The 22,609-nt window shown below is 43.7% G+C and overlaps 1 protein-coding gene across 1 annotated transcript in view; it reads left to right on the top strand.

Moving 5' to 3' along the window:
• The window catches only part of ARHGAP42 (Rho GTPase activating protein 42), a 168,458-nt gene that overhangs the window by 9,193 nt on the left and 136,656 nt on the right, over positions 1–22,609 (top strand). The window lies entirely within an intron of this gene.

Here is a 22,609-nt window from a genome sequence, read left to right as displayed (position 1 = left end):
ATTTTCTGTAATCCGTTGGTTTTAAGAAATTGGTCCACCTCTGAATCTTTCTGTGGCCCTTGTGAATAAAGTTCTTTGAAATATCTCTGGAAACACTTTCTAATTTCCTCGGGTTTCTGAACCATTCTCCCTTCAATCTCTAGATTTGTAACAGTATTAAGTTTTTGTCTCTTTTTCAACTGCCATGCTAGCAGTTTCCCACACTTATTTGCTGATTCAAAGGATCTTTGTTTCATTTGTTTAATTTTCCATTCCACCTCTTGATTTATCAGTTTCAAATATTGTGCTTGGAAAAATTTCACTTCTCTCAGCACCTCCTTCGACTTTGGCCTGGATCTTAGTTTTTTCTCTCCATCTCTTATTTTTTCCAATATCTTCTCCTTCTTTTCATTCCAGAATTTTTTCTTGATCGTATTTTGTTGTATTAGAAACCCTCTCATGACTGCTTTACTTGCGTCCCAGATTATTCTTTTTTCCACAGTGGTATTTAAATTTATCTCAAAATAGTCCTTTAAAGTTTTTTGGGCCTTCTTAACAATCTTCTCGTCCCTTAATAAGGTGTCATTCATTTTCCATCTGAAGGATCCGGTTGTATTTAGTCTCAATTCCATTTTCAAAGCATTATGGTCGGAGCAGGTTTTTGGGCAGATTTCCACCTTTCTAGTCTTGGGTGCCAGTCCTCTAGTTATCCATATTTGGTCGATTCGTGTCCATGTCAGATGAGCTTCAGAAAAGAAAGTCCCTTCTTTTCCTAGGGGGTTCTTAACCCTCCATATGTCAATTAAGTCCACATTGTCAGTCATTTCAAAAAAGGTTTTAGGTAGTCTGCCATCTTTCGTTATGTTAGCACTTTGCGACTTATCCATATTTACAGACACAACCCCATTCATGTCACCCATCATGATGATGTTGTTATAATCTAAGTAATCCAGCATAATCTCATGCAGCTTCCTGAAAAATTCCGATTTTCCTTCATTTGGGGCGTATATTCCTAATATCAGAAATTTTTCTCCTTGTGTCTGAATTTCAATCGCCAAAATTCTGCCGTGTTCATCTTTAAATAAGAATTTCGGTGACAGGCTCTCCTTTGCATATATCACCACACCTCTTTTCTTCACTTTGTCCGAAGAGATAAATTCTTGGCCTAGTCTTTTATTAATTAGCACTTTTCTGTGGAGCCTTGTCACATGCGTTTCTTGCAGGCAAATAATGTCCAATTGTTCTTTTTTCAAAATATGAAATACTTTTCTTCTTTTTTCCGGAGAATTTCCGCCATTTATATTCCAACTAAGAAGCTGCAGCGACATCCTGGTCTAATTGGTGGGTCTACAATGGGGTGTCTAGGCTTCCCTCCGATCCCGGAGGTGGTAATGTTGGTCCAGATCCAGGCGGTGTAGGCTTTGGAGATGGTCCCGGTGGTGGTGGAGGCCAAGAAGCTGCGGCTCCTTTCTGGAGGTCCTCCTCGTGGTCGTGTAGGAACTTCTGTTGGTCCTCCGGTGTTTTAATTCTTACCTTCCTTCCTTTGTAGGTAAATGATAGTCCTTGCGGAAACTCCCACCTATAAGGGATTGTGTTATATCTCAACAATTTGGTCAAATCTGTATAAGTAGTCCTAAGGTCCAAAAGGTGTTTAGGTATATCTCTGTAAATTTCAGCCTTTTTTCCTTCTATCTCCAAGGATTTTTTGAAATGTAGGCCTAGTATCTTGTCTCTTTCCTCTCTCGATCTCAAAATAACCAAACAGTCTCTGGACTTGTCCTTCTTTATCAATTTTCCCAGTCTAAAGGCAGTCACAATTTTAAAGTCCTTATCTTCCTCTATCCCCCAGAATTTGGAGAACAAAAGTGTTAAAAATCCCTGTAGGTTTCCTTCCTCCAATTCTGGGATAGCCCTTAATCTGAGATTATTTTCCTTACTTTTCAATTCAACCAATGACAGGTAGGCTTGTTGTTCCCCTACCTGTCTTTTCAGAGGCCTTACTTCCCCCCTAATCTCATCAACCTTTTTGTTCGCCTGTTCTGCTTTTTGACAAGCTTCCACCGCAAGCTTATAATTTTCAGACGTTGCCCCTTGTAATTTTTCAATTGCCTGAGTATGATGGGAAACTTGCTCAGATAATTTAGTAATAGAGGATGTAGCTTGGTCAATTTTTGATGATTGGTTGTCCACTTTTTGATTTAAAATTCCAAGTTGTTCCAAGATTTGCTTCAGAACTATTTCAGATCCTCCAGTTGCCATATCTTCTGCAACGGGCTCTGCAGCAGGCTCTTCAAATTCCACCTCCTGTGCTGTCAGCACAGTTGGGACGGATGATCTTCATTGATGAGATAGGGTTGTTTGAACAAGTTGCCCTGGTTTCTTTTCTTTCTCTTTAGCTTTAGCTGCTCTTGTTCTCCCTGTGCCACTCATTCCACACCTGCCTCTGTTCAAGGTCAAATTTTCTTTTGTTTCATAAGTTAGACAAAGTCCAGAGTGTAAACAATTTAACCACAGAGAATCACAATAAAGTACAGTTCCCAGGCCTCTATATCTCCACAATCCTCTAGGTGGGGGTATTTCAAAGTTTCAAGGAAGGAGAGAGCTCTTGTCCGCCATTGAAGTTCTTATATTCCCTATGTTAAGTCTTTGATAGTTCCAGAGCACAAAAGGAAGTTTCCACAGGCTTTCTTTGTCTTAAAGAAAAGCCACAAGGTGTCAAGAAGGGTCCCAGCAACAATGTTTAAACGTTAATGTCTCAGTCTATGTATCAGTTAAGCTCCAATAACAGTATCAGCAGTTTGACATTTCTCCTTTGCACGCTGACAGCCCGATCACTGGGTTGTCTCTTTTAACTCCACATAGCTCAAAATTAGGAAGAAAGTCCCAAAAATAAAATCCACAACTTTTACAAAGATTTCCTGCTTGTCTTTTCGCTACAAAGTCTGTCAAATACACCCTCGTTTTACTTTTACAGTCCCTTTTCAGCGCTTCAGCACTCTTCTGCGCAATTGCTTTAATCTGGTTAGCAGGATCGGGAGACGGACTTCCTGTTACTCGCCTCCCGTTTTCAGCCGAATTTCAACCAAATTCCCAAATTTTCCGATGTTTAACTCCCCTTACTCACGGGTATGTAGCAGCCAATTTTGATGTTTTCAAGAAGAAAGGTCGGCGCTCATCAGCAGCAGCAGCGCGGCTTTGCATCCACGAAAAGAGCGATGAACTCACAGCGCCGCTCCCCCTTTCGCGTTCCGGAGCCCCTTACGGAGCCCCTTCTTCGTTTCCGGGGGGGCTTTGGGCGCCCGCCGAGTCCCACGGCCGCAGGCTCACTCTGCCTGCGGTTTTTCTTAATGGGTCTCCGCTTTGCCGTAGCGGACGACCCTTTTTCGCGGAGCCCCTCTTCACCAGGTAAAGAGGACCGCCATTGCTATTTTGCGCCGCCTCCGGAAGTCCCATTGTATCGCATTTTCAAGATGCAGAATTATTATTTTTGTTGTTAGCCGCCCTGAGCCCGGCTTCGGCTGGGGAGGGCGGGATATAAATAAATCTAAATATTATTATTATTATTATTATTATTATTATTATTATTATTATTATATAAAGCATGCAGCCCAGGAGTGTATCCCTAAAAAGCCACAAGAAATAAAAAGCCATTTGCAAAAAGATGGCCTGAATAATTCTAGTAGTTTCCTCCCACCCACTCACCTCTGGTCTGAAACTTCTCTGCCATATTACACTTCAGATATCAACTGTCTCTGTTGTGATAAAATAGCTCCCCAAAAGGCTGGATTTTGAACATGCCCTGTTGATCTCAGTAGCACTTGCTGCTCATAATGAATTTAGGAAAGAGCTGTCAAAACTAACAGGCCATTAGCAAGAAAAAGGCTCGCTTGACTTAATTTCTGCAAATTGAATCTCTGGGTCTCTTTTAGAAGGACGGTGACAAAAGCACACACACAACCCGACTTTGTCGCCTTTGAGTGGACTTGGCAGCAACAAAGCTAGCTGCTTTGTGCATTTTGCAACTGTTTTGTTTCTGTTTAGGGAAATGTATAAATTGCTCAATCAGAAAGCAAACAAACCTCAAAGCAGCATACATAATAAAACCTAAAATAGTGACTGGTACTGCAAAGAAACTTCCATATACAGTGGTACCTTGGATTACGGATGCTTCAGGTTACAGACTCCGCTAACCCAGAAATGGTACCTCGGGTTAAGAACTTTACTTCAGGATGAGAACAGAAATCATTCTCCGGTGGTGCGGGAGACCCCATTAGCTAAAGCGGTGCTTCAGGTTAAGAACAGTTTCAGGTTAAGAATGGACCTCCAGAACGAATTAAGTTCTTAACCCGAGGTACCACTGTACTGGGTCTGACCATCAGAGCATCAATTGCTGACTGGCGTGATTTTTGACCAGGTTGTCTCTCAGCCCTTTCTGATGATGCTGGAAGAGGTTGTTGGACCAGCACAGGTGAAATCAGCAAAAATTTAAGGTAGGGCTGCCATACATTCAGGATTTCAAAGGTGGAAGTGACGTCCAGGGGAAACGTTTCTGGAAGCTCAACAACTTTGGGGTTTGTCTTAGAAAAAGCTCAACAACTACTAGGCTGTCCTGAAAATAGCTCAACAATTTTGGGGTCTTTCTAAAGAAAGAAAGCTCAACAACTTTTGGGGTGTCCTGGTTTTTACTTTTTGAAGTATGGCAACCCTATAAAAGGAAGTACTAAATTATATACAGTGGTAGCTTGGATGTTGAACGGCTTGGCTCCCAAACAGATTGGCTCCCAAACGCCGCAAACCCGGAAGTAAGTGTTCCGGTTTGCGAACTTTTTTGGAAGCTGAACGTCTGACGTGGCTTCTGCAGCTTCTGATTGAGTACAGGAAGCTCCTGGAACAGATTAAGTTCAACAACCAAGGTACCACTGTATGTGACTATATATGTGAATACCTTTACTTTACTTTTTCCAGATAGCTTCACCTTGCCAGGATCAGTTTTAAAATTTCACAATTTAGGTACCCAAAATTATTTTATCGTGAAAGGAGAAAGTAGAGATGCCCCACAAGAAATGGCCTATTCATATTTCGGCGTGTTTGCAATTTTATTGATGACAGATACTGATAATTGCACAGGTGTTCATTTTCTGGAAGGTATGTTTTGGGGAAGAAGGGATTTTAGATATGTGCTTTTGTTATCTTTTTCTGCTTCAAAGCAGTATCAGGCAGCGTTGCCTTTCTTTATTCTTGTTTTGAAGGAAAACCCAGTTAGAGCAAGGGCAAGCTGAACAATGCGAAGTCTCCGCTTCAATTCCTTGAAGGCCTCTTACGCAGCCTCTGGCACAGGATTGCCGTTGCGATAGTAAAGATAATTTAAAAGGCTATGCAGTAATCCTGAGTCACCTTTTCCTGCAAGTGTAGTTGTCCGTTTCACCTAGTTAGTACTTTACAGTATGGAGGAGTCTTGTGACATTGTAAAAACTAGCAGCTCACATCACACAATGCACGAAGTGTGATTCTGATTTGGCAAGTGTATATTTCTTTCTGGTATAGTGAGAATTGTAGAGGAGTAAGTTCAGAGGGTACGAGTGTACACTATTTTGATTCCAGATAATTGTTACTGCTCTTTTTGCATGACGTTTCCCCTTGGCTTCTTTCTTCTACGTTGATTTATTAGTAACTAAGTGAGTTTTCTTCGTTTCACACAGATTTCAGTCGAGACCCGTTAGTCAAAGCTTGACTGACGTCCCATCGATTTCAATGGGAGCAGTTTGGGTGCTTCCAAAAGGTGGCTTAGTTTGGAAAAGCAGGTTCTCCTCATAGCTGTCAAGCGTCCCTTATTTGGTGGGACAGTCCCTTATCCCAGGGCCATGTCCCGCTGCTGTCCCTTATTGATGATGTCCCTTAAATAAGCTAGTGAAGGTAATGGAGCCCTTTCTATGTCCAGCTGTTTGTTTGCTGTTTTTTTGTGTTAAATATATGCTATATGGTAATTTATGGACCTAATCGGTATCTAAAGCCATTTGCACGCAACAAAATATGTATTTTATCAAAGTAATTGTTGATCCCTTATTTTGGTTGCTGATCCCTTATTTTCAAATCTGTAAGCTGACAGCTATGGTTCTCCTTCATGGAGAGCACGTGTTGTGGTGGGGGCAACCTCTGTTGCTGGGCGGGTTAATATAGATGTCTCTTATTGGGCACTCCTCAGTCATTGGGGGGAATTTGGTGTAGCAATTTTATGATTGACTGATGAGGGGCTATTTATTCCCTGCACGCAGCATTGAGCTTCCTCTTTTCGCTGCACGCATTGGATCACCTGCCCACTCTCCCTATATTTAGGGCTGTTCGCATTGACCACACCAAGTATTTTTGCCTGGCTGGAATGTCTCTCATAATGTTTGCCTGGATGAATCGCAGAATTGTAAAGTTGGAAGGACCCCAAAGGTTCTCTAGTCCAACCCCCTGCAATACAGGAATCTCCGACAGGAAGACTGTAGGAACTAGCCTGTTGTACAAAGGTAAGGTGTATTATCTTACAACGTTACGATTGCTCTGCCCACCCACCATTGGAATGTGGTCCCCAGAAGGGAATGTGGCCCTTGGGATGGACTGAGTCTGGATTTGAAACTGGGCCTCTCTGCAGGCTGAGACCCTACCTGCCTACGGACTGTCTCGCCAGAGTGGTGCATGCTCTGGTTATCTCTCGCTTGGACTACTGCAATGTCCTCTACGTGGGGCTACCTTTGAAGGTGACCCAGAAACTGCAACTAATCCGGAATGCGGCAGCTAGACTGGTGACTGGGAGAGGCCGCCGAGACCACATAACACCGGTCCTGAGAGATCTCCATTGGCTCCCAGTACATTTCCGAGCACAATTCAAAGTGTTGGCACTGACCTTTAAAGCCCTAAACGGCCTCAGTCCTGTATACCTGAAGGAGCGTCTCCACCCCCATCGTTCTGCCTGGACACTGAGGTCCAGCGCTGAGGGCCTTCTGGCGGTTCCCTCACTGCAAGAAGTGAGGTTGCAGGGAACCAAGCAGAGGGCCTTCTCGGTAGTGGTGCCTGCCCTGTGTAATGCCCTCCCAGCAGATGTCAAGGCAATAAACAACTATTTTACTTTTTAAAGACAACTGAAGGTGGCCCTGTTTAGGGAAGTTTTTAATGTCTGACGCTGTATTGTTTTTAATATTCGGTTGGAAGCCGCCTACTCTTGCCCCTAAACCAGTTTCAGCGGTTAGGGATGGGGGTGGGCTTTGGGCTTTTGCATTTTCCCTTCTCTTTTCCTATTCTAACTCTCACGGTGCTTCCCTTTTCAGTGTTTGCCTCCGCTCTAAAGTAACAGCGAAGGATTCTGCGTGTGTAATCATTTAAGTTCACATCTGAAAATTACGCACTTGTTACTGTTGAAAATGTCCTGAAATGTAAGCTCGGAAGAAGCGCATATTTCTCACGGTGCTTTGGAATTTGTTTACTTTGACAGCCCTCTGCGCAAGGAAGTTGCATGTTCAGTTTTGTTGTTTTGCTGCCTCTCGGCCAAAGCTTGAGAAATTCCACTAAATCTATGGGAAACCGCTTTGTCGATGCAAGGAAACAACTTGGCCGTTCCCTTGGATTTTGTGTCGGGTATAGGGACATTTCACATGGGTGTTGCATAGGACCCCTGAGACGTTTGCAAAGAACCAAGTATGCTATTTTGAAATCCCTTGAAGCCAATTTGCTGTCTTAAGACTCCTGGGTTTGGTGAGTCCTTCCATGTTGGGCAAGTGAGCAAGTGTACCTTCTCTCTCCTCCAGAGACATAACACCTTGTGGAGTGTGGGCTTCCAATCTGCACATTTATTCCCCCTTCCAAAAAAGCTGCTTCTTCTTTGTACAGAAGTGCCCCACGTTCTGCACAGAAATATTTCTCAGAATCAAGGCTAGGGAGTACCATTTTCAGTTAAGATGCTTTTAATCTGCAACTAGGGTGAAAGTTCCAAATGAGTTCCATACCTCCACTAAGAATAAATTTTAAAGTAAATGATTAAACTGGCAGAAGAAGGCAATTCAGAATGCAGGCTGATGGTGCAACCTTTTCCTTGTGAAAGAGATGGTTCTTGTGTTTCTTCTACACTTCCATAATAAGCTTCAGGCAAGATGGTTCTTTCAACCTTCGTGTTGCTGAACTGTGGCTGGTGTCCACTCTTCACAGAGATGTGATCTGCTGCAGCTATTTCTGATCCTTTCTCATTTGTAAGGCAGCCTAGTAATCAGGCGTTTTTATTTTTGTTTCTTTATGTGGGGTATGTTTGATGCTTATTAAACTTACCAGTTGCTTGTTACCTAAAATGTCTCCAACCAACGTAAATTTAAAAGCATAAACATAAATCCATTTAAAAGTTCAGAATACAGGGTAGTAGTAGACTCGCTGGGTTTAAGTAACTTAAGTAATGATGCAGTGAGTGTACTCTGGCTAATGTCCCACGATTGCTGCAGTAGAATCATAGATTTGTAGAATTGGAAGGGACCCAACATAGCTGTCAACGTTTCCCTTTTTAAAAGGAAAATTGCCTTATTCCGAATAGGATTCCTCGCAAGAAAAGGGAAAAGTTGACAGCTATGGACCCCAAGGGTCATCTAGGGCGCCCAGCAGGGCAAACTTTAATCAAGGGTTTAAGTTATGAATATTTGCCATCTGGACTTTTCCATTTCTGCTTTATAAGAGGTGTACAGTGCATACTTTTGCAAGTGAGTCCACAAGTAAGTCCCTTTGAGTTCAGTGGCACTTACTCACAGCCAAGCCGGCACGGAATTTCAACCTCCTTTCTTTTGCATCACACTTCTTACGAGATAAAAAGTTTTGGCTCCTAAAAAAGTGGTTTTCGTGAATGTTTTCCCCACCCCCTCCCTTGCTAAGAGTGGAAAAAAGTGACTTAACAGATCCTGTATGGATTCTCTTGGGGGTTTGTAGACTGGGAACCAGTTATGTCAACCTGGCAGTTTCCTGTTAACAATTAATTCAAAATGGTTTTCTGCCTGAGCTGTTCTCTGCAACATTGGTTTTGTTTTCATCAACCATATGCCAAGGACAAAACTCTTCTTTAAAAAAATAAAATAAAAATTCTTGCAGTTGAAAGGGTATTTCTGTGTTTTCCTTTTCTTTGGGGAAGAGAACAGCATGCTGAGAACTGCTAGCAGAGTCAACACTTTCCCCAGAGTTAAATATTCAGGCTTATATAAAACAAATAAGTTTGGTCCTTTGTCCACAGCACCCTGGCAAAAAAGATGCTACTATTTTTTTCCCCATCTGGTGCCTTTTAGATGTTTTGGACTACAACTCCTATAAGCCTGTGCTGGGTGAGGTTGATGGGTATTGTAGTCTTCAGGAAGGTACCAGGCGATTTAATCCATTTTCCGTTATATTCAAAGCAGCTAACCACCTGCTTTGCAGTCCTGTGCCTCCTTACTCATGGGTAGGTACTTCTCACTGGGTTCAGTGGGCCTTCCTCTTGAGTAAGTGCATAGGATTGCAGCACCAATCCACTCTGGAAGAATGGCAGATGAAGGTGATGGACTATATGGGACTGGCAGAAATGACTGGCAGAATCCGAGACCAGGGAGAGGAGTCGGCGGAAGAAGACTGGAAGAAATTTAAAGACTATCTACAGAAATATTGCAAAATTAATGAATGTTAAAATGATGTTGGATAGAAATTAAGTGGTTTCCAGCTGTAATGTCTTAAGAGAATTTGGGGAAAAAGAAAAAAGAAGGTCTAGAAGCAGGTTAAAATTTATTGATAAGGATTTGCTGAACTAACAATCTGAATTGGAATACGAAAAAGGGAGGTATGAGGAGGTCTGGGAAATAAGTTAATGGAAAATAAGTAATCGAAACTTTGTGTGTTTTTAATTATTTTTATTTTTTGTATTTTTGTTATTTTTTCTTTTTCTTTTTGATTTTTATTGGATTAATATTGAAAACTTTAATAATTTTTTTTTTTTAAAGGATTGCAGCACCAAGGCCCTTTCCCTAAAATAGCCGAATCAATGGAATGTTGCAGATTTAAAGCATGAAGCAAGAACGGTCATAAGCGTAGGGCGAGCACGATAATTGTTCCTGTTGTTTGTTTAAATTCCAGTGTTGCTTTTTTTTATAGGACACAGAACAAAAGTTTTCATGGTGGTTCGTGGGGGGGGGGGGATAAAAACAACTTGAAAACAACAGCATACATTTGCATAACAGCAGTCACAGTGAAGAAAGGCAGCTGAAATCTGAAACAGATGAAAAAGGCTGGGGAAATTCACAAAGGTTTTCACTTGGTACCAAGCAACATTAAAGTAGATTGCAGGCGGGCTTCTCTGGGGAGGACATTTCGCTGCTCTGGCATTGTTGCTGAAAAGCCTCCCTTCTTGGGATCCCCTCAACAGTCCTCATTTATGTGTCCTTCTGAATTTAACATGTGTTTTCAACCCAATATATATTACCCATCAGTCAGAACGCTTCTTCACATTAAGCCCTATGTTCTTAAAGAAACGGGAGTGCCTCATCACCTCATCTGTCTCCTGAGAAATTTCTATGTGGAACAAGAAGCTACAGTTAGAACTGGATATGGAATAACCGATTGGTTCAAAATTGCGAAAGGAGTACGACAAGACTGTATAATGTCTCCCTGCTTATTTAACTTATATGCAGAATTCATCATGCGAAAGGCTGGGCTGGATGAATCCCTAGCCGGAATTAAGATTGCCGGAAGAAATATCAACAACCTCAGTTATGCAGATGACACAACCTTGATGGCAGAAAGTGAGGAGGAATTAAAGAACCTTTTAATGAAGGTGAAAGAGGAGAGCGCAAAATATGGTCTGAAGCTCAACATAAAAAAAAACTAAGATCATGGCCACTGGGCCCATCACCTCCTGGCAAATAGAAAGGGAAGAAATGGAGGCAGTGAGGGATTTTACTTTCTTGGGTTCCATGATCACTGCAGATGGTGACAGCAGTCACAAAATTAAAAGATGCCTGCTTCTTGGGAGAAAAGCAATGACAAACCTAGACAGCATCTTAAAGAGCAGAGACATCACCTTGCCGACAAAGGTCCATATAGCTAAAGCTATGGTTTCCCCAGTAGTGATATATGGAAGTGAGAGCTGGACCATAAAGAAGGCTGATCGCCGAAGAATTGATGGTTTTGAATTATGGTGCTGGAGGAGACTCTTGAGAGCCTCATGGACTGCAAGAAGATCAAACCTATCCATTCTGAAGGAAATCAGCCCTGAGTGCTCACTGGAAGGACAGATCCTGAAGCTGAGGCTCCAATACTTTGGACACCGCTTGAGAAGAGAAAACTCCCTGGAAAAGACTCTGATGCTGGGAAAGATGGAGGGCACAAGGAGAAGGGGACGACAGAGGACGAGATGGTTGGAAGCTACCAGCATGAGTTTGACCAAACTGCGGGAGGCAGTGGAAGACAGGAGTGCCTGGCATGCTCTGGTCCATGGGGTCACGAAGAGTCGGACACGACTAAACGACTAAACAACAACAATTGTATCGTGCAAGCCAGGGCATTGATTTTATTTCATAGAATCGTAGCTTTGCAGGTTTGGAAAAGACCCTAAGGGTCATCAAGTTCAACCCGCTGTGGTGCAGGAATCACAGGAATTCAAGTCCAGGCAATAGTTAGAAAAAGAGTGGAAACTTGGGAATTGTGGAGAATTGATTACATATTGCAGGGTGCAGAGAGGAGACAACAATAGCGTCTGAATGGCTGGCTCAGTTGGTTAACGTGTGGTGCTTGTAACGGCAAGGTCACAGGTTCGATCCTTGAATGAGGCAGCTATATATTTCTGCATTTCAGGGGGCTGGTTTAGATGATCATCAGGGTCCCTTCCAACTCAACAATTCTGTGATTTTGTGATTCTACTATGTCCTTTGTTTGCACGTAGGGGCTGGTGCTCAAAGATACACTGCCTCAGATGCTCTGTTTGTTTGTTTGCTTTAACTATTAATCTCCAGTAGATTTAAACTATTTTTTTACCTGCCTCTCTACCCACCTGGTTTAGAAACTGTTTTGAGTGGCCATAATTCTGTTCTGGGCCAGAAATTCTGTAAGCTACTTATGCATTCTGAAATGATCCTCTTCCACCAGGAACCTGTGCAAAGCATTGATCAGATTCCTCTGTCCTTAATCTTGTTGGATTTTCTTCTTTTAAAAAATGAATCTGTAATGTTTTTATATAGTGCTTCTATGCCTGGCTGCCATCCCTTCAGGGATCATCACCAAAGTAGCTTATGATAGGATATAAACTCCAAACTATGCTATTGTTTATTTGGAGTGGAGTGGACATGCCTTCTTGCCATGTGCCTTGAAGAGTCTGTAGTGAATCTTGCATTCAGTCTCCCCCCCCCCCCCCCGCTCTGTGTATATTTTTAATTCAATGGTTTTTCTCTCTGAAACGCCCTATTGCTTTCTAATTCAGCATATATTGAGAGGAGCCCATTTGTTTGAATATCCATCTCTGCGTTTTACAGCTCGGTCTCTTCTCTAACATATCGAACCTTTGCATCTGCAAGCCGAAGGTCAAAAAGACAAGTTGAAAGCATTTCAGTTTGCACATAAGGGTGTTTCCTGTTTATGTTCTTTGAAACCTTTGTGGGGGTTAGTAGGAGAGATTAGTACGTCTGCCATGTCACTTTAAAATACAGTAGGCGTCTGTTTTTGAGAGAAGATGCTTTGTGGAATTCCCCCCCCCCTTGATTGCCTGCCCCGCCCCCCCAAAACGGTGTCCTGGTTTCCTGATTTTAGTTTCAGAATAAGCTGTAGGGTGGGGGAAGTTACATTCAACTGAAATAGGTATGCAGGGAATAAAAAGAGCCTAAGATGGGCCCTGCAGGATCAGGCCAAAGGCCAGTCTAATAACAGAATCATAGAATTGTAGAGTTGGAAGGGAGAAAAAGAGTCTTCTAGCCCATCCGTATAGTTAAAGCTATGATTTTCCAAGTAGTGATGTATGGAAGTGAGAGCTGGATCATAAAGAAGGCTCATCGCCGAAGAATTGATGCTTTTGAATTCTGGTGCTGGAGGAGACATGAGAGTCCCATGGACTGCAAGAAGATCAAACCTCTCCATTCTGAAGGAAATCAGCCCTGAGTGCTCACTGGAAGGACAGATCCTGAAGCTGAGACTCCAATATTTTGGCCACTTCATGAGAAGAGAAGACTTCCAGGAAAAGACCCTGATGCTGGGAAAGATGGAGGGCACAAGGAGAAGGGGACGACAGAGGACGAGATGGTTGGACAGTGTTCTCGAAGCTACCAGCATGAGTTTGACCAAACTGCGGGGGGCAAAACGAAAGCCCAACCCTGGAATCTTTCACCCGACATGGGGTTCAAACCCATGACCCTGAAATTGAGAGTTCCATGTTCTACCAACTGAGCTATCCCAGCTGTGGGAAGTAAATACTCTCTTTTGTCTGCCCTGAAGCTTCCAACATTTGGCTACGCTGGATGACCATGAGTTTTACTAATTTTCTAATATTTCCGAGGTTCATTTTGTAAACTGCTTTGGGGTGCTACAATTAAATAACGCTACGAGGCATGGACAAACTTCTTCTGAGCCATTCAGTCCTAGCCATTTCCTCCACACTATACATAATTTTGTATGATTTATCATGACCCTCCTTACCTTCCCCTACTCCCCAAACTAATACAGCCTAAACTCAGCCTTCCTTCATAGAGGAGAGTTTCTCCAGCCCCTTGATAGTATCGGATGCCCTTTTCTGCACATCTTTGAGCTCTACAGTAACCTTTTTTGTGTACATCGCAACCACAGCTGTACAGTGGTACCTCAGTTACAGACACTTCAGGTTACAGACGCTTCAGGTTACAGACTCCGCTAACCCAGAAATAGTACCTCAGGTTAAGAACTTTGCTTCAGAATGAGAACAGAAATTGTGTGGCGGCAGTGGGAGGCCCCATTAGCTAAAGTGGTAACTCAGGTTAAGAACAGTTTCAGGTTAAGAACGGACTTCCAGAACAAATTAAGTTTTTAGCCCGAGGTATCGCCGTACAGAGTATTCCAAGCATAGTCACACCTTAGATTTATATAACAGCATTGTGATATTGGCAGTCTTATGTTCAGTTCCCAATGATACCTCACACAAAATTCACCTCTTTTCACAGCTGCTGAACACTGGCTGATCCTTTCCACAACTCTTTCTTGCTCATTCACTGCCAATTCAGACCCTGTTGTACATGCGAAGTTTCGTTTTGCTTTATTTTTTTGTTTAACCTAAACAAAACTTTTACATTTCCTTCTGCAATTCACTTTCAGAAGCCAGCCGTATCAAATTTCTACCTATTTGATATATATATTTTTGGCTGCTTGGTTTGTTTGTCTCTGTCTGTATCTCAGAAAGTTGGATGACATTGGTATGCGACGCAGCTGCAGTCCATAATTCACTTATTCTAGAAGAGGCTTAGAACTGCAGCCTCAGTAGGGTGGTGCAACCCAGCAAGGGACAGCTCAGTTGGTTGAGCAGGAGATTCTTAATCTCAGAGTCGTGGGTTTGAGCCCCACATTGGGCAAAAGATTCCTGCATTGGGTTGGACTAGATGACCCTAGCGGTTCCTGCCAACTCTACAATTCTATGATTCTAGGGCAGGGGTAGGCAACTTAAGGCCTGGGGGCCTGATGCAGCCCAATCACCTTCTCAATCTGGCCTGCGGACGGTCCGGGAATCAGCATGTTTTTACATGAGTAGAATGTGTCCTTTTATTAAAAATGCATCTCTGGGCTATTTGTGGGGCCTGCCTGGTGTTTTACATGAATAGAATGTGTGTTTTTATTTAAAATGCATCTCTGGGTTATTTGTGGGAATAGGAATTCGTTCATTCCCCCCCCCCCCAACCAAAATATAGTCCTGCGCACCACATGGTCTGAGGGACGGTGGACCGGACCACGGCTAAAAAAAGGTTGCTAGCCCCTGTTCTAGGACATGGGCAGGCAAACTAAGGGCTGGGGGCTGGATCCGACCCAATCGCCTTCTAAATCCGGCCCGCGGATGGTCCAGGTATCAGCTTGTTTTTACATGAGTAGAATGTGTGCTTTTATTTAAAATGCATCTCTGGGTTATTTGTGGGGCCTGCCTAGTGTTTTTACATGAGTAGAATATGTCCTTTTATTAAAAATGCGCCTCTGGGTTATTTGTGGGGCATAGGAATTCGTTCATCCCCCCCCCCCAAAAAAAATATAGTCCAGCCCCCCACAAGGTCTGAGGGACAGTGAAAATGTTTGCTGACCCCTGTTCTAGGGTCAACTCCGCATGCTGTAGTCATTGTGGGAAACACCAAGTATGTAATATACAGATGCAATGTGTGCATTGTTTTAAAAACTCCATGTACACTTGCTTGGTAACACTGTCCGATCCAGTTCTCACAGATATGTGCATGTGCTTGTTTTATGTTCCTGAGCAAATTTGTAAGGCTGGCATTTCCTGCAGCAATTATAATGCAGCGGACCTGCCCTTGTGAATGGGATTTTCCTGGGATTGCCAATTGTTTGTTTACATTTTCAGTACAATGGTCAAATGTGGCACCATTGAAACCAAGGAAGCTGTTTTGTAGCATTACAGCTTTAGAAATTTCTGGGGGAAGGCACATAGTTAAACGTGATTCAACAGCAGAAGGCTTTATAGCTCCATTTGTGCGAAGTCTATAATCATTTCAGTAGGGCTAAGCAAATGTATTTTTGATAGCAGCCTCAGAAGTATAGTTGGTCTACAAGTTGCCTCCTGCTATGGAGATCTGACAGACAGCATTTCTCAGGGAACTACAGAGGAGGTATGGATTGTGTACGCAGCTTCAAAGCAAGCAATCAGGTTCAGCACTGTGATGGAATAAAAGAAGATTGTGGATGTAATTTCAGAGCCTTTGTCTATTATCTTTGAGAATTCTTGGAGAACAGGTGAGGTCCTTACAGACTGGAGGTGGAAAAATGTTGTCCCCATTTTCAAAAAGGGGGAGAAAAGGAAGACCCAGGTAACTACCGACAGGTGAGCTTGGAGTCGATACCAGAGAAGGCCCTAGAACAGATTGGTCTGTGAGCATTTAGAGAAGGATGCTATGATTACTAAGACCCAGCATGGGGGTCTCAAAAATAAGTCATGCCAGACTAGTGTGATTTCTTTTTTTTGATGGAATTACAAACTTGGTGGATGAGGGAAATGCTGTGGACATGGTGTATCTTGATTTTAGTAAGGCCTTTGACAATGCCCCCTATGACATTCTCGCGAGGAAGCTGGTAAAATGTGGGTAGAACGAGGTTACTGTTAGGTGGATTTGTAGCTGGTTGACTGACCAAACCCAAAGAGTTCTCTTTAAAGGTTCCTTCTCATCCTGGAAAAAAGTGACAAGTGGGGTGCTGCAGGGTTCTGTCCTGGGCCAGTTGTTGTTCAACGTCTTTATAAATGACGTGGATGAAGGAATTGAGGGGATGCTCATCAAATTTACAGGTGACACCAAACTGAGAGGGGTAGCTAATGCTGTAGAAGACAGAATCAGAATTCAAAATGACCGTAACAGATTGGAGAAGCTAACAAAATGAATTTCAATAGGGACAAATGTAAGGTTCTGCACTTAGGCAGGAAGAACCAGATGCACAAATATAGGATGGCGGGACACCTGGCTTACTAGCAGTACATGTGAAAAGGATCTAGGGGTCTTGGTAGACCACAATCTTAACATGTGTCAACAGTGTGATTCAGCAGCAAAAAAAAAGCTAATACTATTCTAGGCTGCATCAACAGAAGTATGGTGTCCAGATCAAGGGAAGTAACAGTACCACTCTATTCTTCCTTGGTCAGACCACAATTGGAGTACTGTGACCAATTCTGGGCACCACAATTTAAGAAGGATGTTGACAAGCTGGAACTTGCGCAGAGGAGCGCTTGGAGGAGCTGTTTATGGTTAGCCTGGAAAAGAGGAGACTGAGAACAGATATGATAAAGGTAAAGGGACCCCTGACCATTAGGTCCAGTCGTGACCGACTCTGGGGTTCCGGCACTCATCTCGCTTTATTGGCCGAGGGAGCCGACGTTTGTCCGCAGACAGTTTTTCTGGGTGATGTGGCCAGCATGACTAAGCCGCTTCTGGCGAACCAGAGCAGCGCACGGAAACACCGTTTACCTTCCGCTGGAGTGGTACCTATTTATCTACTTGCACTTTGACGTGCTTTCGAACTACTAGGTTGGCAGGAGCAGGGACCGAGCAACGGGTTTTTTAAAAAATAAAAATTCAGTGGAACTAAAATGAGAGTGTGTTCACTTAGACTGTGCTACGAAGTTCAGGTGCTGCTTTTGGGATTCCCATAGACATCTGGGTGGCCACTGGGGACAGGATTAATGGTGGTAGTAGTAGTAGTAGTTACTGTTGTTGTTATTTTATATGCTGCCCATCTAACTACGTATTTGGGCTATTAACTCTTTTTTTGTTTGTTTGGCACATAAGAAGTACAGCTGGCAATATTCATCTGTGGTGGGGGGACCCCAACCATTTCAAATTCCACAGTTGGGTAATACCTTTTATTAAAGGTAAAGGTAAAGGGACCCCTGACCATTAGGTCCAGTCGTGACCGACTCTGGGGTTGCAGCGCTCACCTCGCTTTATTGGCTGAGGGAGCCGGCGTACAGCTTCCGGGTCATGTGGCCAGCATGACTAAGCCACTTCTGGCGAACCAGAGCAGTGCACGGCCATTTACCTTCCCACTGGAGCGGTACCTATTTATCTACTTGCACTTTGATGTGCTTTCGAACTGCTAGGTTGGCAGGAGCAGGGACCGAGCAACAGGAGCTCACCCTGTTGCGGGATTCGAACCGCCGTGGCATTCGAACCGCTGACCTTCTGATCGGCAAGCCCAAGAGGCTCAGTGGCTTAACCCACAGCACCACCCGTGTCCCTTGCAGATATGATAGCCATCTTCAAATATCTTAAGGGCTGTCACATGGAGGAGCATGCTTGTTTTCTCCTGCTCTGGAGGCTAGGACTCAAACCAATGGCTTCAAGTTGCAAGAAAGGAGATTCCGACCAAACATTCGGAAAAACTGGTGGATGCTCAACGGTGCTGAGAGTCATTATGACACCGCTGTTCCTTCACAGAGCCACAACTCCCAGAGTGACTTGCCAATCAGTCCCTCTTCCCAGGCCGCTCTAAGAATTGCAGTTTTGTGAGGGGAATGGCAGCCCCCTAGCAACTCTCAGCACCCTTGGCAAACCACAATGCCCAAAACATATTTAGAGGAAGGCAGTGCTTTAAATTTAGGGTGTGTGTCCTTTGCAGCGCAATTCTGGCATGGCTTCTTACTATAGAAGTTGTGTTACTACTCTCTCCCTAATTTCGTCCGAGCATCTTTTTGTGTTTAGCCTGCAATTCGGATGAAAGAGCAGCTCTCTTCACTGAAACGTGTAGTTTTAAATGCCAGGATATAAAGAGTGTCTTCTGCTTAACTGCACAGTAAGGGCCTTATTTTGCACAGGGTGTTCCAACTATTTTGAACTCTTTGGCCTGAAGCTTCCTTGTCAGTGGGCTAAGTCTAGTTATCTCCACCACCACCCCTTTTTGTGTTTTGCTGAATCCCAGGAGTGAACGTAGGGTTCAAGAGTTGTTGGGTCCTGGCCGTGCGTAAACAGTGGTTGCACACATCAGTTTTGCTTTGTATGTGTGCTTAAGAGGAACCAACTGCTTTTTGCAGTCCTGAATGTCATGTGAGCGATCTGAGCTGTACGATCAAAGAAAGCTAATCAGTGGCTGTGTGTCACTGACTTCTTAAGGATCGATGGAATTTGCTGCAGAATGTGTTTCATTTCCTTTAAAGCAAAAGGCTTCCCCCCCCTTCTTCATCCTTTTTTTCTTTTTAACCAAATATGCAGATGGCTCTCTAATTCTGTTGTCGTCCTCCGCCTCCTTTCCCCATTCTTGCAAAACACAAATTGCTTTCCACCCAAGTGTAGAAAATCTTGCCAGGAAAAGGGGTGAGTGAAGCTTCTCTTTCCCATGACCCTCGCTTTAGCTGCTTCTCTTGTTGTTCCAAGGGCTCATTACTCGACATGCCTAGATAACCACTCTTAATTCCATATGTGCTCTGTCTTATCCACCCTCCGCTTTCCAAAATGCTAGGCAGTAAATTCAGCCCAACCTTAGTTACATTGCTTTTCCCCTTAGACTGCCACTATTTTTGCCTAACTCACTACATGCAGGATGAGTGTCTTAAGCGATTTCAGTGTTGATTTGTGGGAGCGCCTTCTATTTATGTATCCTTTTAATTTATTGGTTACGTTTATATCTCACCTTTCCCCCAAAGAACTCAAGGCAGTATACACAGTCCTCCTCATTTCAGTATTACCTTCACAACTGCCCTGTGAGGTAGGCTCAAATGATGACTTGCTCAAATCTGTACGGCCTGGTTCAGGTGTAACGCTCTTTGTTTTATTCATTAAACTGTGACTTATCAGATCTAAGAAGAAGCATCATGACTGCCTGCCTGCATCTTGGTCCCCTCCCTTTGTGCATGCTTTAAGTCAACATTTGTTTAAACCACAGTTTCCTGGTTCAGATGCAATGGGAAACTGTGGTTTATAATTTCCATTAACAAACCGGAATCTAATTCTGGTTTTGTATGCAAGGGTTCATCCACAGATTCCTAGTTCTGGTAATTACAGTGGAACCTTGGTTCCAGAACTTAATCCGTTCCGGGAGTCCATTTGACTCCCAAAATGGTTCAGGAACCAAGGTGCAGCTTCCAATTGGCTGCAGGAACTTCCTGCAGCCAATTGGAAGCCTCGGAAGCCACACCAGACGTTCAGTTTTCAAAGAACGTTCAAAAACTGGGACAATTACTTATGGCTTTCGATCGTTCAGGAGCCAGAACGTTCGGCTCCCAAGGCGTTCGGGAGCCGAGGTTCCACTGAATAGCAATGCGGAATCTGCATGCAATAAATGTGTTCCACAAAAACAAACTTGTTTCCGCTTGTCGCTTTCATTTTACTTTGTCAAATATGTACTTTAAAAACTTCTTAGGAACAAGCTTTGGCACAGAAATTTGTAAACCAGCTGTTAGAGACACGTATTCAAATGGCCAAGTTTTTATTACCGTGTTATTTCTGTGTATCTTATGGTAGGCACTTTTGAGCCTTTTATAGGGAAAAGCAGGTATACATTGAACAAACAAATCCTAATGAAAATAACAATTCCTGTCTGTGGGACATGACTTACTGCACTGGACTGTTCCAAGGATTAATGAGAAGATAAAAAATTGTACGCTTCTGTTTTTGTGGCCAGGATCCAAAAAAACCAGCACGGCTACTTTTGTGCTCTGCAGGCAGGCTCTGGGCCTGTGTTTCACAAACTTCAGCCCCTTTCTGCCTTGCATGGTAAACAACCTCTGCATCTTGAAAACGGCTGTAGAAGAAACTCAACATGTGGTGATGGGAATGGTTTGTGGGATTGCGTTGCCTGTTCTTCCAAAGGCCAAGAAATAAGGATAAAAATCCCACTGGGTGTGTGCAAATTCCTGGGTGTGCACTTTGGATCCCGGCCTTTAACCTGTAGAGCAACTTTTTAAACCCAGAAAACACCCATGAATTTCCAGTTGCACCTGAGCTCGGGGACCATGCTCGATGCAGGCTATAATAACTTGAGTGCTTGTGGTACCTTTTAATGCCTAGCAAATGTGTTGTTGCGCAAGCTTCTTCATCCCACAAGACAGATGTATTTGTCTATAAGGCAGCCTGGGGCTCTCATTTATGTTTGCAGCTTCAGATGAGCACAGCTGCTGTTCTTGAAGAGATCACAGTACAGTCTTTGCAGGCGTGAATATCAGTTTTTCTTAGTGTTTTCCCCTCCCCCCCCCCCCCCCCCCGTGGAGGCTGGTGTTTTTATGAACTGATTTGTTAGATTTTTGGTCATTTTCTATGTGTTTGAACTTGTTGTTGTTGTTGTTTAGTCGTTTAGTTGTGTCGGACTCTTCGTGACCCCATGGACCAGAACATGCCAGGCACTCCTGTCTTCCACTGCTTCACGCAGTTTGGTCAAACTCATGTTAGTAGCTTCAAGAACACTGTCCAACCATCTCGTCCTCTGTCGTCCCCTTCTCCTTGTGCCCTCCATCTTTCCCAACATCAGGGTCTTTTCCAGGGAGTCTTCTCTTCTCATGAGGTGGCCAAGGTATTGGAGCCTCAGCTTCAGGATCTGTCCTTCCAGTGAGCACTCAGGGCTGATTTCCTTAAGAATAGATAGGTTTGATCTTCTTGCAGTCCATGGGACTCTCAAGAGTCTCCACCAGTACCACAATTCAAAAGCATAAATTCTTCGGTGACCAACCTTCTTTATGGTCCAGCTCTCACTTCCATACATCACTACACCATAGCAAAACAGGTCGAAAGAGAGAAAGCAGTGGACACACCGGAACAGTGTTTCATATGTAGTGGGATTGCTGCGTAGTTCAGAGATTCTGGACCCAAAATTTTGATGCTCTCTCCGTTATCACCTCACAAATATTATTCTCAGACCCAGCCCTGGCGCTCGTATTCTTAGAGTGTGGTACCAACTTGCACGGACCTCTTGTGTTTATGCTTCTTGCTGCAGCCAGATTGTTCGCGGCCTCCCATTGGAAGTCCAAATCAAGAGCAGTGGCTAGCGAAAGCATGGCACGTTGCACTGTCAGGACATTTGTCCCAGAAATGGACAGTCTTTAACGGTTCATTAAAACCAGCTGTTTTATGAGGGTGTGGTCTGAGGAGAGTTCTGAGGGCCACATAGTGGGGATCGGAGGGCCACATATGGCGCCGAGCCTAAGATTCCCCACCTCTGTTTTTGATAGACTCTAAATACACAGCTCATTGGGCATACCAAGGAGCTTGCAGAAGTTTGGTTAAGATGATATAATCCGTTCTCTGTTATTTTCTCTAAAGATCCATCTGGGAATATGATAGCCTCACCTAACAAGGAAGGCTGGTTGCAGCAGCCATGTTTCATTCTAAAATATATGTATGATTGCAAGCTGCTTCTGTCTAGTGAGTTGAGTTTGCACTTCATTGGGGAGCAGCGAACTGTGAATGGCACCAGGTATTTGGAAAGGGTATGTCTGAAACACCGCGGAGTTCCAGTTTACCTAGACTGGAAGTGTTCCCTCATGGCAATAGCCTATAGAAATCCAAAGGTCAAGCAAGTCCACTGCTGATTAGTGTACCATAAACTGAAGTCCCTGGAAGGAAAAGGAGTGATGAAAGGAGCTGAACCAGGAAGAAGTAGTTTCTTGGATTTTGACGTGCCACCGATTTGAATGAAAGAACTGGAGTCTCGCTTCTTGACGGTTTTGCAGTCAAAGTAAAAGAAAAGGCTTGTATGCCGAAGGCCCAGCCTAACGCTGTCATACGGGTCCATCTCAAGGTACCTCGGCCAAAAAATGTTGGGCGTTTGCTCAAGGGGAGGTCAAGCAGCTGTCAAGTGCCTCTTGGCAGTTAATGGTTTCAGTTGCTTCATAGAGTTAAAGTCCTGCTCAATTCTGGGGTGCGGATGAACGTGTGCTGTTAGCAATCTTGGACTTGATCCTTGGAGTCGGGTTCGTTTCAGGAAATTGCATGAGCTGGGCCTACAGAGCACTTCCCAG

Source organism: Podarcis gaigeae (genome assembly GCF_964106915.1).
Source record: "Podarcis gaigeae genome assembly, chromosome: 4".
NCBI lineage: Eukaryota > Metazoa > Chordata > Lepidosauria > Squamata > Lacertidae > Podarcis > Podarcis gaigeae.
Note: the sequence above shows the minus strand (reverse complement) of the source record. Positions and strands in the feature narration are given on the sequence as shown.